A 14,357-nucleotide genomic window follows, 5' to 3' on the forward strand; every position below is an offset into this window, starting at 1 on the left:
TGCTTCTCCATCGGTCTCTTTTTTCATAAGTCGAAGCGCGAGTGGAGAAATGCCAGGCCACAGAGCAACTTCTTCCTCGTTAGTATAGTGGTGAGTATCCCCGCCTGTCACGCGGGAGACCGGGGTTCGATTCCCCGACGGGGAGGTGTCAAGTTTTTTCATTCCTCAACCTTGCTTTCTCCTCGACTCTTTCCCAATTCAATCTTCCTTCCTTCATGTTGTCTGTCTAATGAAAAAGCAATTCTTGAAAGAAAAGGCTAAGAAAGAAAGTCCTCCTCGTCCGGCTTGAGTTTGCTTTTCATGGACCTTGCCATAAGGTGACTAAAGATGTCCTCTGTAGAACCCATTTTTCTTCTGGAAGAATTTCTGAGAATGTGTCAGTGGACAATCTTCAAAACATCCCGACAGGAAAGTCAATTTTTTCAGAGACTGGAGGGGGCCACATTTTATAGAACGGTCGGGTTCTTCATCAGGAAGCTGAAGCCCGGCGGGGGAAATGCCAAACCGGCAAACAGGTTCTTCCTCGTTAGTATAGTGGTGAGTATCCCCGCCTGTCACGCGGGAGACCGGGGTTCGATTCCCCGACGGGGAGGCTGCAAACCTTATTTTTCCCTCCCCCCCTTCCATTCCTCAACCTTGCTTGCTTCTCCATCGGTCTCTTTTTTCATAAGTCGAAGCGCGAGTGGAGAAATGCCAGGCCACAGAGCAACTTCTTCCTCGTTAGTATAGTGGTGAGTATCCCCGCCTGTCACGCGGGAGACCGGGGTTCGATTCCCCGACGGGGAGGTGTCAAGTTTTTTCATTCCTCAACCTTGCTTTCTCCTCGACTCTTTCCCAATTCAATCTTCCTTCCTTCATGTTGTCTGTCTAATGAAAAAGCAATTCTTGAAAGAAAAGGCTAAGAAAGAAAGTCCTCCTCGTCCGGCTTGAGTTTGCTTTTCATGGACCTTGCCATAAGGTGACTAAAGATGTCCTCTGTAGAACCCATTTTTCTTCTGGAAGAATTTCTGAGAATGTGTCAGTGGACAATCTTCAAAACATCCCGACAGGAAAGTCAATTTTTTCAGAGACTGGAGGGGGCCACATTTTATAGAACGGTCGGGTTCTTCATCAGGAAGCTGAAGCCCGGCGGGGGAAATGCCAAACCGGCAAACAGGTTCTTCCTCGTTAGTATAGTGGTGAGTATCCCCGCCTGTCACGCGGGAGACCGGGGTTCGATTCCCCGACGGGGAGGCTGCAAACCTTATTTTTCCCTCCCCCCCTTCCATTCCTCAACCTTGCTTGCTTCTCCATCGGTCTCTTTTTTCATAAGTCGAAGCGCGAGTGGAGAAATGCCAGGCCACAGAGCAACTTCTTCCTCGTTAGTATAGTGGTGAGTATCCCCGCCTGTCACGCGGGAGACCGGGGTTCGATTCCCCGACGGGGAGGTGTCAAGTTTTTTCATTCCTCAACCTTGCTTTCTCCTCGACTCTTTCCCAATTCAATCTTCCTTCCTTCATGTTGTCTGTCTAATGAAAAAGCAATTCTTGAAAGAAAAGGCTAAGAAAGAAAGTCCTCCTCGTCCGGCTTGAGTTTGCTTTTCATGGACCTTGCCATAAGGTGACTAAAGATGTCCTCTGTAGAACCCATTTTTCTTCTGGAAGAATTTCTGAGAATGTGTCAGTGGACAATCTTCAAAACATCCCGACAGGAAAGTCAATTTTTTCAGAGACTGGAGGGGGCCACATTTTATAGAACGGTCGGGTTCTTCATCAGGAAGCTGAAGCCCGGCGGGGGAAATGCCAAACCGGCAAACAGGTTCTTCCTCGTTAGTATAGTGGTGAGTATCCCCGCCTGTCACGCGGGAGACCGGGGTTCGATTCCCCGACGGGGAGGCTGCAAACCTTATTTTTCCCTCCCCCCCTTCCATTCCTCAACCTTGCTTGCTTCTCCATCGGTCTCTTTTTTCATAAGTCGAAGCGCGAGTGGAGAAATGCCAGGCCACAGAGCAACTTCTTCCTCGTTAGTATAGTGGTGAGTATCCCCGCCTGTCACGCGGGAGACCGGGGTTCGATTCCCCGACGGGGAGGTGTCAAGTTTTTTCATTCCTCAACCTTGCTTTCTCCTCGACTCTTTCCCAATTCAATCTTCCTTCCTTCATGTTGTCTGTCTAATGAAAAAGCAATTCTTGAAAGAAAAGGCTAAGAAAGAAAGTCCTCCTCGTCCGGCTTGAGTTTGCTTTTCATGGACCTTGCCATAAGGTGACTAAAGATGTCCTCTGTAGAACCCATTTTTCTTCTGGAAGAATTTCTGAGAATGTGTCAGTGGACAATCTTCAAAACATCCCGACAGGAAAGTCAATTTTTTCAGAGACTGGAGGGGGCCACATTTTATAGAACGGTCGGGTTCTTCATCAGGAAGCTGAAGCCCGGCGGGGGAAATGCCAAACCGGCAAACAGGTTCTTCCTCGTTAGTATAGTGGTGAGTATCCCCGCCTGTCACGCGGGAGACCGGGGTTCGATTCCCCGACGGGGAGGCTGCAAACCTTATTTTTCCCTCCCCCCCTTCCATTCCTCAACCTTGCTTGCTTCTCCATCGGTCTCTTTTTTCATAAGTCGAAGCGCGAGTGGAGAAATGCCAGGCCACAGAGCAACTTCTTCCTCGTTAGTATAGTGGTGAGTATCCCCGCCTGTCACGCGGGAGACCGGGGTTCGATTCCCCGACGGGGAGGTGTCAAGTTTTTTCATTCCTCAACCTTGCTTTCTCCTCGACTCTTTCCCAATTCAATCTTCCTTCCTTCATGTTGTCTGTCTAATGAAAAAGCAATTCTTGAAAGAAAAGGCTAAGAAAGAAAGTCCTCCTCGTCCGGCTTGAGTTTGCTTTTCATGGACCTTGCCATAAGGTGACTAAAGATGTCCTCTGTAGAACCCATTTTTCTTCTGGAAGAATTTCTGAGAATGTGTCAGTGGACAATCTTCAAAACATCCCGACAGGAAAGTCAATTTTTTCAGAGACTGGAGGGGGCCACATTTTATAGAACGGTCGGGTTCTTCATCAGGAAGCTGAAGCCCGGCGGGGGAAATGCCAAACCGGCAAACAGGTTCTTCCTCGTTAGTATAGTGGTGAGTATCCCCGCCTGTCACGCGGGAGACCGGGGTTCGATTCCCCGACGGGGAGGCTGCAAACCTTATTTTTCCCTCCCCCCCTTCCATTCCTCAACCTTGCTTGCTTCTCCATCGGTCTCTTTTTTCATAAGTCGAAGCGCGAGTGGAGAAATGCCAGGCCACAGAGCAACTTCTTCCTCGTTAGTATAGTGGTGAGTATCCCCGCCTGTCACGCGGGAGACCGGGGTTCGATTCCCCGACGGGGAGGTGTCAAGTTTTTTCATTCCTCAACCTTGCTTTCTCCTCGACTCTTTCCCAATTCAATCTTCCTTCCTTCATGTTGTCTGTCTAATGAAAAAGCAATTCTTGAAAGAAAAGGCTAAGAAAGAAAGTCCTCCTCGTCCGGCTTGAGTTTGCTTTTCATGGACCTTGCCATAAGGTGACTAAAGATGTCCTCTGTAGAACCCATTTTTCTTCTGGAAGAATTTCTGAGAATGTGTCAGTGGACAATCTTCAAAACATCCCGACAGGAAAGTCAATTTTTTCAGAGACTGGAGGGGGCCACATTTTATAGAACGGTCGGGTTCTTCATCAGGAAGCTGAAGCCCGGCGGGGGAAATGCCAAACCGGCAAACAGGTTCTTCCTCGTTAGTATAGTGGTGAGTATCCCCGCCTGTCACGCGGGAGACCGGGGTTCGATTCCCCGACGGGGAGGCTGCAAACCTTATTTTTCCCTCCCCCCCTTCCATTCCTCAACCTTGCTTGCTTCTCCATCGGTCTCTTTTTTCATAAGTCGAAGCGCGAGTGGAGAAATGCCAGGCCACAGAGCAACTTCTTCCTCGTTAGTATAGTGGTGAGTATCCCCGCCTGTCACGCGGGAGACCGGGGTTCGATTCCCCGACGGGGAGGTGTCAAGTTTTTTCATTCCTCAACCTTGCTTTCTCCTCGACTCTTTCCCAATTCAATCTTCCTTCCTTCATGTTGTCTGTCTAATGAAAAAGCAATTCTTGAAAGAAAAGGCTAAGAAAGAAAGTCCTCCTCGTCCGGCTTGAGTTTGCTTTTCATGGACCTTGCCATAAGGTGACTAAAGATGTCCTCTGTAGAACCCATTTTTCTTCTGGAAGAATTTCTGAGAATGTGTCAGTGGACAATCTTCAAAACATCCCGACAGGAAAGTCAATTTTTTCAGAGACTGGAGGGGGCCACATTTTATAGAACGGTCGGGTTCTTCATCAGGAAGCTGAAGCCCGGCGGGGGAAATGCCAAACCGGCAAACAGGTTCTTCCTCGTTAGTATAGTGGTGAGTATCCCCGCCTGTCACGCGGGAGACCGGGGTTCGATTCCCCGACGGGGAGGCTGCAAACCTTATTTTTCCCTCCCCCCCTTCCATTCCTCAACCTTGCTTGCTTCTCCATCGGTCTCTTTTTTCATAAGTCGAAGCGCGAGTGGAGAAATGCCAGGCCACAGAGCAACTTCTTCCTCGTTAGTATAGTGGTGAGTATCCCCGCCTGTCACGCGGGAGACCGGGGTTCGATTCCCCGACGGGGAGGTGTCAAGTTTTTTCATTCCTCAACCTTGCTTTCTCCTCGACTCTTTCCCAATTCAATCTTCCTTCCTTCATGTTGTCTGTCTAATGAAAAAGCAATTCTTGAAAGAAAAGGCTAAGAAAGAAAGTCCTCCTCGTCCGGCTTGAGTTTGCTTTTCATGGACCTTGCCATAAGGTGACTAAAGATGTCCTCTGTAGAACCCATTTTTCTTCTGGAAGAATTTCTGAGAATGTGTCAGTGGACAATCTTCAAAACATCCCGACAGGAAAGTCAATTTTTTCAGAGACTGGAGGGGGCCACATTTTATAGAACGGTCGGGTTCTTCATCAGGAAGCTGAAGCCCGGCGGGGGAAATGCCAAACCGGCAAACAGGTTCTTCCTCGTTAGTATAGTGGTGAGTATCCCCGCCTGTCACGCGGGAGACCGGGGTTCGATTCCCCGCCGGGGAGGCTGCAAACCTTATTTTTCCCTCCCCCCCTTCCATTCCTCAACCTTGCTTGCTTCTCCATCGGTCTCTTTTTTCATAAGTCGAAGCGCGAGTGGAGAAATGCCAGGCCACAAGCAACTTCTTCCTCGTTAGTATAGTGGTGAGTATCCCCGCCTGTCACGCGGGAGACCGGGGTTCGATTCCCCGACGGGGAGGTGTCAAGTTTTTTCATTCCTCAACCTTGCTTTCTCCTCGACTCTTTCCCAATTCAATCTTCCTTCCTTCATGTTGTCTGTCTAATGAAAAAGCAATTCTTGAAAGAAAAGGCTAAGAAAGAAAGTCCTCCTCGTCCGGCTTGAGTTTGCTTTTCATGGACCTTGCCATAAGGTGACTAAAGATGTCCTCTGTAGAACCCATTTTTCTTCTGGAAGAATTTCTGAGAATGTGTCAGTGGACAATCTTCAAAACATCCCGACAGGAAAGTCAATTTTTTCAGAGACTGGAGGGGGCCACATTTTATAGAACGGTCGGGTTCTTCATCAGGAAGCTGAAGCCCGGCGGGGGAAATGCCAAACCGGCAAACAGGTTCTTCCTCGTTAGTATAGTGGTGAGTATCCCCGCCTGTCACGCGGGAGACCGGGGTTCGATTCCCCGACGGGGAGGCTGCAAACCTTATTTTTCCCTCCCCCCCTTCCATTCCTCAACCTTGCTTGCTTCTCCATCGGTCTCTTTTTTCATAAGTCGAAGCGCGAGTGGAGAAATGCCAGGCCACAGAGCAACTTCTTCCTCGTTAGTATAGTGGTGAGTATCCCCGCCTGTCACGCGGGAGACCGGGGTTCGATTCCCCGACGGGGAGGTGTCAAGTTTTTTCATTCCTCAACCTTGCTTTCTCCTCGACTCTTTCCCAATTCAATCTTCCTTCCTTCATGTTGTCTGTCTAATGAAAAAGCAATTCTTGAAAGAAAAGGCTAAGAAAGAAAGTCCTCCTCGTCCGGCTTGAGTTTGCTTTTCATGGACCTTGCCATAAGGTGACTAAAGATGTCCTCTGTAGAACCCATTTTTCTTCTGGAAGAATTTCTGAGAATGTGTCAGTGGACAATCTTCAAAACATCCCGACAGGAAAGTCAATTTTTTCAGAGACTGGAGGGGGCCACATTTTATAGAACGGTCGGGTTCTTCATCAGGAAGCTGAAGCCCGGCGGGGGAAATGCCAAACCGGCAAACAGGTTCTTCCTCGTTAGTATAGTGGTGAGTATCCCCGCCTGTCACGCGGGAGACCGGGGTTCGATTCCCCGACGGGGAGGCTGCAAACCTTATTTTTCCCTCCCCCCCTTCCATTCCTCAACCTTGCTTGCTTCTCCATCGGTCTCTTTTTTCATAAGTCGAAGCGCGAGTGGAGAAATGCCAGGCCACAGAGCAACTTCTTCCTCGTTAGTATAGTGGTGAGTATCCCCGCCTGTCACGCGGGAGACCGGGGTTCGATTCCCCGACGGGGAGGTGTCAAGTTTTTTCATTCCTCAACCTTGCTTTCTCCTCGACTCTTTCCCAATTCAATCTTCCTTCCTTCATGTTGTCTGTCTAATGAAAAAGCAATTCTTGAAAGAAAAGGCTAAGAAAGAAAGTCCTCCTCGTCCGGCTTGAGTTTGCTTTTCATGGACCTTGCCATAAGGTGACTAAAGATGTCCTCTGTAGAACCCATTTTTCTTCTGGAAGAATTTCTGAGAATGTGTCAGTGGACAATCTTCAAAACATCCCGACAGGAAAGTCAATTTTTTCAGAGACTGGAGGGGGCCACATTTTATAGAACGGTCGGGTTCTTCATCAGGAAGCTGAAGCCCGGCGGGGGAAATGCCAAACCGGCAAACAGGTTCTTCCTCGTTAGTATAGTGGTGAGTATCCCCGCCTGTCACGCGGGAGACCGGGGTTCGATTCCCCGACGGGGAGGCTGCAAACCTTATTTTTCCCTCCCCCCCTTCCATTCCTCAACCTTGCTTGCTTCTCCATCGGTCTCTTTTTTCATAAGTCGAAGCGCGAGTGGAGAAATGCCAGGCCACAGAGCAACTTCTTCCTCGTTAGTATAGTGGTGAGTATCCCCGCCTGTCACGCGGGAGACCGGGGTTCGATTCCCCGACGGGGAGGTGTCAAGTTTTTTCATTCCTCAACCTTGCTTTCTCCTCGACTCTTTCCCAATTCAATCTTCCTTCCTTCATGTTGTCTGTCTAATGAAAAAGCAATTCTTGAAAGAAAAGGCTAAGAAAGAAAGTCCTCCTCGTCCGGCTTGAGTTTGCTTTTCATGGACCTTGCCATAAGGTGACTAAAGATGTCCTCTGTAGAACCCATTTTTCTTCTGGAAGAATTTCTGAGAATGTGTCAGTGGACAATCTTCAAAACATCCCGACAGGAAAGTCAATTTTTTCAGAGACTGGAGGGGGCCACATTTTATAGAACGGTCGGGTTCTTCATCAGGAAGCTGAAGCCCGGCGGGGGAAATGCCAAACCGGCAAACAGGTTCTTCCTCGTTAGTATAGTGGTGAGTATCCCCGCCTGTCACGCGGGAGACCGGGGTTCGATTCCCCGCCGGGGAGGCTGCAAACCTTATTTTTCCCTCCCCCCCTTCCATTCCTCAACCTTGCTTGCTTCTCCATCGGTCTCTTTTTTCATAAGTCGAAGCGCGAGTGGAGAAATGCCAGGCCACAAAGCAACTTCTTCCTCGTTAGTATAGTGGTGAGTATCCCCGCCTGTCACGCGGGAGACCGGGGTTCGATTCCCCGACGGGGAGGTGTCAAGTTTTTTCATTCCTCAACCTTGCTTTCTCCTCGACTCTTTCCCAATTCAATCTTCCTTCCTTCATGTTGTCTGTCTAATGAAAAAGCAATTCTTGAAAGAAAAGGCTAAGAAAGAAAGTCCTCCTCGTCCGGCTTGAGTTTGCTTTTCATGGACCTTGCCATAAGGTGACTAAAGATGTCCTCTGTAGAACCCATTTTTCTTCTGGAAGAATTTCTGAGAATGTGTCAGTGGACAATCTTCAAAACATCCCGACAGGAAAGTCAATTTTTTCAGAGACTGGAGGGGGCCACATTTTATAGAACGGTCGGGTTCTTCATCAGGAAGCTGAAGCCCGGCGGGGGAAATGCCAAACCGGCAAACAGGTTCTTCCTCGTTAGTATAGTGGTGAGTATCCCCGCCTGTCACGCGGGAGACCGGGGTTCGATTCCCCGCCGGGGAGGCTGCAAACCTTATTTTTCCCTCCCCCCCTTCCATTCCTCAACCTTGCTTGCTTCTCCATCGGTCTCTTTTTTCATAAGTCGAAGCGCGAGTGGAGAAATGCCAGGCCACAAAGCAACTTCTTCCTCGTTAGTATAGTGGTGAGTATCCCCGCCTGTCACGCGGGAGACCGGGGTTCGATTCCCCGACGGGGAGGTGTCAAGTTTTTTCATTCCTCAACCTTGCTTTCTCCTCGACTCTTTCCCAATTCAATCTTCCTTCCTTCATGTTGTCTGTCTAATGAAAAAGCAATTCTTGAAAGAAAAGGCTAAGAAAGAAAGTCCTCCTCGTCCGGCTTGAGTTTGCTTTTCATGGACCTTGCCATAAGGTGACTAAAGATGTCCTCTGTAGAACCCATTTTTCTTCTGGAAGAATTTCTGAGAATGTGTCAGTGGACAATCTTCAAAACATCCCGACAGGAAAGTCAATTTTTTCAGAGACTGGAGGGGGCCACATTTTATAGAACGGTCGGGTTCTTCATCAGGAAGCTGAAGCCCGGCGGGGGAAATGCCAAACCGGCAAACAGGTTCTTCCTCGTTAGTATAGTGGTGAGTATCCCCGCCTGTCACGCGGGAGACCGGGGTTCGATTCCCCGCCGGGGAGGCTGCAAACCTTATTTTTCCCTCCCCCCCTTCCATTCCTCAACCTTGCTTGCTTCTCCATCGGTCTCTTTTTTCATAAGTCGAAGCGCGAGTGGAGAAATGCCAGGCCACAAAGCAACTTCTTCCTCGTTAGTATAGTGGTGAGTATCCCCGCCTGTCACGCGGGAGACCGGGGTTCGATTCCCCGACGGGGAGGTGTCAAGTTTTTTCATTCCTCAACCTTGCTTTCTCCTCGACTCTTTCCCAATTCAATCTTCCTTCCTTCATGTTGTCTGTCTAATGAAAAAGCAATTCTTGAAAGAAAAGGCTAAGAAAGAAAGTCCTCCTCGTCCGGCTTGAGTTTGCTTTTCATGGACCTTGCCATAAGGTGACTAAAGATGTCCTCTGTAGAACCCATTTTTCTTCTGGAAGAATTTCTGAGAATGTGTCAGTGGACAATCTTCAAAACATCCCGACAGGAAAGTCAATTTTTTCAGAGACTGGAGGGGGCCACATTTTATAGAACGGTCGGGTTCTTCATCAGGAAGCTGAAGCCCGGCGGGGGAAATGCCAAACCGGCAAACAGGTTCTTCCTCGTTAGTATAGTGGTGAGTATCCCCGCCTGTCACGCGGGAGACCGGGGTTCGATTCCCCGCCGGGGAGGCTGCAAACCTTATTTTTCCCTCCCCCCCTTCCATTCCTCAACCTTGCTTGCTTCTCCATCGGTCTCTTTTTTCATAAGTCGAAGCGCGAGTGGAGAAATGCCAGGCCACAAGCAACTTCTTCCTCGTTAGTATAGTGGTGAGTATCCCCGCCTGTCACGCGGGAGACCGGGGTTCGATTCCCCGACGGGGAGGTGTCAAGTTTTTTCATTCCTCAACCTTGCTTTCTCCTCGACTCTTTCCCAATTCAATCTTCCTTCCTTCATGTTGTCTGTCTAATGAAAAAGCAATTCTTGAAAGAAAAGGCTAAGAAAGAAAGTCCTCCTCGTCCGGCTTGAGTTTGCTTTTCATGGACCTTGCCATAAGGTGACTAAAGATGTCCTCTGTAGAACCCATTTTTCTTCTGGAAGAATTTCTGAGAATGTGTCAGTGGACAATCTTCAAAACATCCCGACAGGAAAGTCAATTTTTTCAGAGACTGGAGGGGGCCACATTTTATAGAACGGTCGGGTTCTTCATCAGGAAGCTGAAGCCCGGCGGGGGAAATGCCAAACCGGCAAACAGGTTCTTCCTCGTTAGTATAGTGGTGAGTATCCCCGCCTGTCACGCGGGAGACCGGGGTTCGATTCCCGCCGGGGAGGCTGCAAACCTTATTTTTCCCTCCCCCCCTTCCATTCCTCAACCTTGCTTGCTTCTCCATCGGTCTCTTTTTTCATAAGTCGAAGCGCGAGTGGAGAAATGCCAGGCCACAAAGCAACTTCTTCCTCGTTAGTATAGTGGTGAGTATCCCCGCCTGTCACGCGGGAGACCGGGGTTCGATTCCCCGACGGGGAGGTGTCAAGTTTTTTCATTCCTCAACCTTGCTTTCTCCTCGACTCTTTCCCAATTCAATCTTCCTTCCTTCATGTTGTCTGTCTAATGAAAAAGCAATTCTTGAAAGAAAAGGCTAAGAAAGAAAGTCCTCCTCGTCCGGCTTGAGTTTGCTTTTCATGGACCTTGCCATAAGGTGACTAAAGATGTCCTCTGTAGAACCCATTTTTCTTCTGGAAGAATTTCTGAGAATGTGTCAGTGGACAATCTTCAAAACATCCCGACAGGAAAGTCAATTTTTTCAGAGACTGGAGGGGGCCACATTTTATAGAACGGTCGGGTTCTTCATCAGGAAGCTGAAGCCCGGCGGGGGAAATGCCAAACCGGCAAACAGGTTCTTCCTCGTTAGTATAGTGGTGAGTATCCCCGCCTGTCACGCGGGAGACCGGGGTTCGATTCCCCGACGGGGAGGCTGCAAACCTTATTTTTTCCCTCCCCCCCTTCCATTCCTCAACCTTGCTTGCTTCTCCATCGGTCTCTTTTTTCATAAGTCGAAGCGCGAGTGGAGAAATGCCAGGCCACAAAGCAACTTCTTCCTCGTTAGTATAGTGGTGAGTATCCCCGCCTGTCACGCGGGAGACCGGGGTTCGATTCCCCGACGGGGAGGTGTCAAGTTTTTTCATTCCTCAACCTTGCTTTCTCCTCGACTCTTTGAACCAATCTTCCTTCCTTCATTTGTCTGTCTAATGAAAAAGCAATTCTTGAAAGAAAAGGCTAAGAAAGAAAGTCCTCCTCGTCCGGCTTGAGTTTGCTTTTCATGGACCTTGCCATAAGGTGACTAAAGATGTCCTCTGTAGAACCCATTTTTCTTCTGGAAGAATTTCTGAGAATGTGTCAGTGGACAATCTTCAAAACATCGAGACAGGAAAGTCAATTTTTTCAGAGACTGGAGGGGGCCACATTTTATAGAACGGTCGGGTTCTTCATCAGGAAGCTGAAGCCCGGCGGGGGAAATGCCAAACCGGCAAACAGGTTCTTCCTCGTTAGTATAGTGGTGAGTATCCCCGCCTGTCACGCGGGAGACCGGGGTTCGATACCTTCTATAGGGGAGGCTGCAAAGGTTATTTTTCAAACCCCCCCTTCCATTCCTCAACCTTGCTTGCTTCTCCATCGGTCTATTTTTCATAAGTCGAAGCGCGAGTGGAGAAATGCCAGTATTTGGAGCAACTTCTTATCGTTAGTATAGTGGTGAGTAAACCCGCCTGTCACGCGGGAGACGGGGTTCGATTCCCCGACCAGGAGGTGTCAAGTTTTTTCATTCCTCAACCTTGCTTTCTCCTCGATGAAAAAGCAGTTTCAATCTTCCTTCCTTCATGTTGTCTGTCTAATGAAAAAGCAATTCTTGAAAGAAAAGGCTAAGAAAGAAATCCTCCTCGTCCGGCTTGAGTTTGCATTTTCATGGACCTTGTCATAAGGTGACTAAAGATGTCCTCTGTAGAACCCATTTTTCTTCTGGAAGAATTTCTGAGAATGTGTCAGTGGACAATCTTCAAAACATCTCCGACAGTCACAAGTCAGATTTTTTCAGAGACTGGAGGGGGCCACATTTTACATAGAACGGCGGGTTCTTCATTACAAAGCTGAAGCCTGGACTATTGAAATGCCAAAAAAAAAAACAGGTTCTTCCTCTTAGTATAGTGGTGAGTATCCCCGCCTGTCACGCGGGAGACCGGGGTTCGATTCCCCCCGGGGAGGCTGCAAACTTATTTTTCCCGCCGGGTCCCGCTTCTGGATTCGGTCGGGTCCCGGAGATCTCAGCCGCTGCAGCCCGGCGCGCGCGCTGAGAGATGAGTCCAACACCCATAGAGAATGACGGGAGAGTCCAGCGCTCCGTCATTCTCTATGAGCGTTGGACTCATCTGTCAGCGCGCGCGCCGGGCTGCAGCGGCTGAGATCTCCGGGACCCGACCGAATCCAGAAGCGGGACCCGGCGGGATGAGGTAAGTATAGGGGTCTCTAACGGGGGGTCGGGAGCCTGTCACCCCGGCACGGGGGGTGACAGGTTCCCTTTAAGTTCAAGAGACTCTGCGATCTTTTGACTTTTACCAACACAATGCATTACCTAACCTTGGGACACTTCCCCTTTCTGAGGGTGGCAGTTCCGATAGTCCAGGAGGGTCACTACACCACTCTGACCATCCGTGACCACACTAACCCAAGGGAGCCCGTAGCAACCTAAAAGCAGGCGTGCCATCACACCTGTGTGCCTACTTGGCACTGGTGCCACAAAGTACCACTCCAAGGTCCGGCTGTATCTCTGCCGACCACCTCTGGCGTGATGTCACACTTCCCCATCTGGCAAGTGACTGGCCGCTCCTCAGATGTAACATCACCCCGGGGGTACACCACAGCAGCATTATTTCTACAACCCCCCGATGACACAGAAGGTAAACCTGGCTAAGCTTATTGCCTTGCAGTCTCTCCCATTCAAGTGCTCCCAGGCGGTTCTTCACCTGCGCAGCCTGGGTGAAAGAAGCCACACTGGCAACAAAGTGCTTTTGGTCACAGAGGACAACATTTCAATATTGTGACCCATCAGAATTTTCAGGTGGCCGACGCATGTATGGTGGCACTGCAGTCTTCTTAAGCCATTATGGCACTCTGTTTTCTTATTGTTGAAAAAGGTACACCCACTTCCTCCCCCCTGGGGGCCTGATGTGGTATTATTACACCTACTTCGGGATAATATCTCTATACCAGATGCAACAATTCTTGTTCATACCCTTAGGGTCCTATTCCACGGGCCGAGGAGGGCCCGATTAACGATGTAAACCATCGTTTACTGGGCCTATTCCACGGCCCGATGATCGTTGAGCGAGGGCTGCAAGGACATTGTTACCGATGTCCTTGCAGCCCTTGCAGCATCATACATTACCTGTCCAGGCTTCTTCTCCGCGCTGTCTTCATCCCCTGTCTTCAGAATGGCCGGTCAGCTGACAGGCCACACTCAGCCAATCACAGGCCGCGGCGGTACCGGCCTGTGATTGGCTGAGCGCTCCGTCAGCTGACCGGCCATTCTGAAGATAGAGTGCGCGGGACCCGGGGAGGAAGACAGAGCGGAGAAGAAGCCTGCCATATAAAACTCGGCGCCGGCAGTGCTCACTTCAGACGCATACTGTGAGAGATCAGGGACAGAGCTGCTGCTGGTCAGGGAGAGAGCCAGTGTAGGATATAGCGTTCCAGTAGGCAGGGTATATACTAGCAATACAAACAAACAGCCCTTTTCAGGGCTTAAAAGCTTTTATTAATACTATTACTACAGACTGCTGGCTGGCAGTTGCAGTGCTGCTACCCCAATTTAACCAGCACACTGTGGTGACCGGCTGCTGGCAGAAAGGGGGCATAAGGTGTTGCATATACACCCCTAAGAAGTTCTCAGTGTACTCCTTTTCGATTTTGGGGCTGGTGGTCCTGGTGTACTACACTGTATTGCTGGGATTTGTAGTGCATCCTGCACAGAACTTCACTACTCATTGTATTGGGGTGACAGAAAGTGTGTACAGTTGGTGCCCATACCAGATAGCACCCCCTAAGCTAGTGTGTACTAAACTGTATTGCTGGGATTTATAGTGCATCCTGCATAGAAATTCACTGCTCATTGTATTGGGGTGACTGAAAGTGTGTACAGTTGGTGCCCATACCAGATAGCACCCCCTAAACTAGTGTGTACTAAACTGTATTGCTGGGATTTATAGTGCATCCTGCATAGAACTTCACTGCTCATTGTATTGGGGTGACAGAAAGTGTGTACAGTTGGTGCCCATACCAGATAGCACCCCCTAAACTAGTGTGTACTACACCAGTGTTTCTCAACCTTTTCAAGCCAAGTACCCCCATGTGATGAGATGCTCCAGCCGAGTACCCCCAAGGATGGGATTGACTATAAACTTTGCCATAATAATGCTGAGATCACACTGCGGCCA

At 49.4% G+C, this 14,357-nt stretch overlaps 29 non-coding genes across 29 annotated transcripts; all 29 read left to right on the forward strand.

Moving 5' to 3' along the window:
• Window positions 1–73: 73 nt before the first annotated feature.
• Window positions 74–145, forward strand: TRNAD-GUC (transfer RNA aspartic acid (anticodon GUC)). The gene has a single exon. It is a non-coding gene; the product is annotated as a tRNA-Asp (tRNA).
• A 375-nt stretch (window positions 146–520) lies between these two features.
• TRNAD-GUC (transfer RNA aspartic acid (anticodon GUC)) lies at window positions 521–592 on the forward strand. The gene has a single exon. It is a non-coding gene; the product is annotated as a tRNA-Asp (tRNA).
• Window positions 593–714: 122 nt separating this feature from the next.
• On the forward strand, window positions 715–786 carry TRNAD-GUC (transfer RNA aspartic acid (anticodon GUC)). The gene has a single exon. It is a non-coding gene; the product is annotated as a tRNA-Asp (tRNA).
• A 375-nt stretch (window positions 787–1,161) lies between these two features.
• Window positions 1,162–1,233, forward strand: TRNAD-GUC (transfer RNA aspartic acid (anticodon GUC)). Its single transcript has one exon. It is a non-coding gene; the product is annotated as a tRNA-Asp (tRNA).
• Window positions 1,234–1,355: 122 nt separating this feature from the next.
• On the forward strand, window positions 1,356–1,427 carry TRNAD-GUC (transfer RNA aspartic acid (anticodon GUC)). The gene has a single exon. It is a non-coding gene; the product is annotated as a tRNA-Asp (tRNA).
• A 375-nt stretch (window positions 1,428–1,802) lies between these two features.
• Window positions 1,803–1,874, forward strand: TRNAD-GUC (transfer RNA aspartic acid (anticodon GUC)). Its single transcript has one exon. It is a non-coding gene; the product is annotated as a tRNA-Asp (tRNA).
• Window positions 1,875–1,996: 122 nt separating this feature from the next.
• TRNAD-GUC (transfer RNA aspartic acid (anticodon GUC)) lies at window positions 1,997–2,068 on the forward strand. The gene has a single exon. It is a non-coding gene; the product is annotated as a tRNA-Asp (tRNA).
• Window positions 2,069–2,443: 375 nt separating this feature from the next.
• On the forward strand, window positions 2,444–2,515 carry TRNAD-GUC (transfer RNA aspartic acid (anticodon GUC)). The gene has a single exon. It is a non-coding gene; the product is annotated as a tRNA-Asp (tRNA).
• Window positions 2,516–2,637: 122 nt separating this feature from the next.
• TRNAD-GUC (transfer RNA aspartic acid (anticodon GUC)) lies at window positions 2,638–2,709 on the forward strand. The gene has a single exon. It is a non-coding gene; the product is annotated as a tRNA-Asp (tRNA).
• Window positions 2,710–3,084: 375 nt separating this feature from the next.
• Window positions 3,085–3,156, forward strand: TRNAD-GUC (transfer RNA aspartic acid (anticodon GUC)). The gene has a single exon. It is a non-coding gene; the product is annotated as a tRNA-Asp (tRNA).
• A 122-nt stretch (window positions 3,157–3,278) lies between these two features.
• TRNAD-GUC (transfer RNA aspartic acid (anticodon GUC)) lies at window positions 3,279–3,350 on the forward strand. The gene has a single exon. It is a non-coding gene; the product is annotated as a tRNA-Asp (tRNA).
• Window positions 3,351–3,725: 375 nt separating this feature from the next.
• TRNAD-GUC (transfer RNA aspartic acid (anticodon GUC)) lies at window positions 3,726–3,797 on the forward strand. Its single transcript has one exon. It is a non-coding gene; the product is annotated as a tRNA-Asp (tRNA).
• Window positions 3,798–3,919: 122 nt separating this feature from the next.
• TRNAD-GUC (transfer RNA aspartic acid (anticodon GUC)) lies at window positions 3,920–3,991 on the forward strand. Its single transcript has one exon. It is a non-coding gene; the product is annotated as a tRNA-Asp (tRNA).
• Window positions 3,992–4,366: 375 nt separating this feature from the next.
• On the forward strand, window positions 4,367–4,438 carry TRNAD-GUC (transfer RNA aspartic acid (anticodon GUC)). Its single transcript has one exon. It is a non-coding gene; the product is annotated as a tRNA-Asp (tRNA).
• A 122-nt stretch (window positions 4,439–4,560) lies between these two features.
• TRNAD-GUC (transfer RNA aspartic acid (anticodon GUC)) lies at window positions 4,561–4,632 on the forward strand. Its single transcript has one exon. It is a non-coding gene; the product is annotated as a tRNA-Asp (tRNA).
• A 568-nt stretch (window positions 4,633–5,200) lies between these two features.
• TRNAD-GUC (transfer RNA aspartic acid (anticodon GUC)) lies at window positions 5,201–5,272 on the forward strand. The gene has a single exon. It is a non-coding gene; the product is annotated as a tRNA-Asp (tRNA).
• A 375-nt stretch (window positions 5,273–5,647) lies between these two features.
• On the forward strand, window positions 5,648–5,719 carry TRNAD-GUC (transfer RNA aspartic acid (anticodon GUC)). The gene has a single exon. It is a non-coding gene; the product is annotated as a tRNA-Asp (tRNA).
• Window positions 5,720–5,841: 122 nt separating this feature from the next.
• Window positions 5,842–5,913, forward strand: TRNAD-GUC (transfer RNA aspartic acid (anticodon GUC)). Its single transcript has one exon. It is a non-coding gene; the product is annotated as a tRNA-Asp (tRNA).
• Window positions 5,914–6,288: 375 nt separating this feature from the next.
• TRNAD-GUC (transfer RNA aspartic acid (anticodon GUC)) lies at window positions 6,289–6,360 on the forward strand. The gene has a single exon. It is a non-coding gene; the product is annotated as a tRNA-Asp (tRNA).
• A 122-nt stretch (window positions 6,361–6,482) lies between these two features.
• TRNAD-GUC (transfer RNA aspartic acid (anticodon GUC)) lies at window positions 6,483–6,554 on the forward strand. Its single transcript has one exon. It is a non-coding gene; the product is annotated as a tRNA-Asp (tRNA).
• A 375-nt stretch (window positions 6,555–6,929) lies between these two features.
• TRNAD-GUC (transfer RNA aspartic acid (anticodon GUC)) lies at window positions 6,930–7,001 on the forward strand. The gene has a single exon. It is a non-coding gene; the product is annotated as a tRNA-Asp (tRNA).
• Window positions 7,002–7,123: 122 nt separating this feature from the next.
• On the forward strand, window positions 7,124–7,195 carry TRNAD-GUC (transfer RNA aspartic acid (anticodon GUC)). Its single transcript has one exon. It is a non-coding gene; the product is annotated as a tRNA-Asp (tRNA).
• Window positions 7,196–7,764: 569 nt separating this feature from the next.
• Window positions 7,765–7,836, forward strand: TRNAD-GUC (transfer RNA aspartic acid (anticodon GUC)). Its single transcript has one exon. It is a non-coding gene; the product is annotated as a tRNA-Asp (tRNA).
• Window positions 7,837–8,405: 569 nt separating this feature from the next.
• TRNAD-GUC (transfer RNA aspartic acid (anticodon GUC)) lies at window positions 8,406–8,477 on the forward strand. Its single transcript has one exon. It is a non-coding gene; the product is annotated as a tRNA-Asp (tRNA).
• A 569-nt stretch (window positions 8,478–9,046) lies between these two features.
• On the forward strand, window positions 9,047–9,118 carry TRNAD-GUC (transfer RNA aspartic acid (anticodon GUC)). The gene has a single exon. It is a non-coding gene; the product is annotated as a tRNA-Asp (tRNA).
• A 568-nt stretch (window positions 9,119–9,686) lies between these two features.
• TRNAD-GUC (transfer RNA aspartic acid (anticodon GUC)) lies at window positions 9,687–9,758 on the forward strand. The gene has a single exon. It is a non-coding gene; the product is annotated as a tRNA-Asp (tRNA).
• Window positions 9,759–10,326: 568 nt separating this feature from the next.
• Window positions 10,327–10,398, forward strand: TRNAD-GUC (transfer RNA aspartic acid (anticodon GUC)). The gene has a single exon. It is a non-coding gene; the product is annotated as a tRNA-Asp (tRNA).
• A 375-nt stretch (window positions 10,399–10,773) lies between these two features.
• Window positions 10,774–10,845, forward strand: TRNAD-GUC (transfer RNA aspartic acid (anticodon GUC)). The gene has a single exon. It is a non-coding gene; the product is annotated as a tRNA-Asp (tRNA).
• A 123-nt stretch (window positions 10,846–10,968) lies between these two features.
• TRNAD-GUC (transfer RNA aspartic acid (anticodon GUC)) lies at window positions 10,969–11,040 on the forward strand. The gene has a single exon. It is a non-coding gene; the product is annotated as a tRNA-Asp (tRNA).
• Window positions 11,041–14,357: the final 3,317 nt, after the last annotated feature.

This window comes from Dendropsophus ebraccatus, chromosome 4, assembly GCF_027789765.1.
Source record: "Dendropsophus ebraccatus isolate aDenEbr1 chromosome 4, aDenEbr1.pat, whole genome shotgun sequence".
Classification (NCBI taxonomy): domain Eukaryota; kingdom Metazoa; phylum Chordata; class Amphibia; order Anura; family Hylidae; genus Dendropsophus; species Dendropsophus ebraccatus.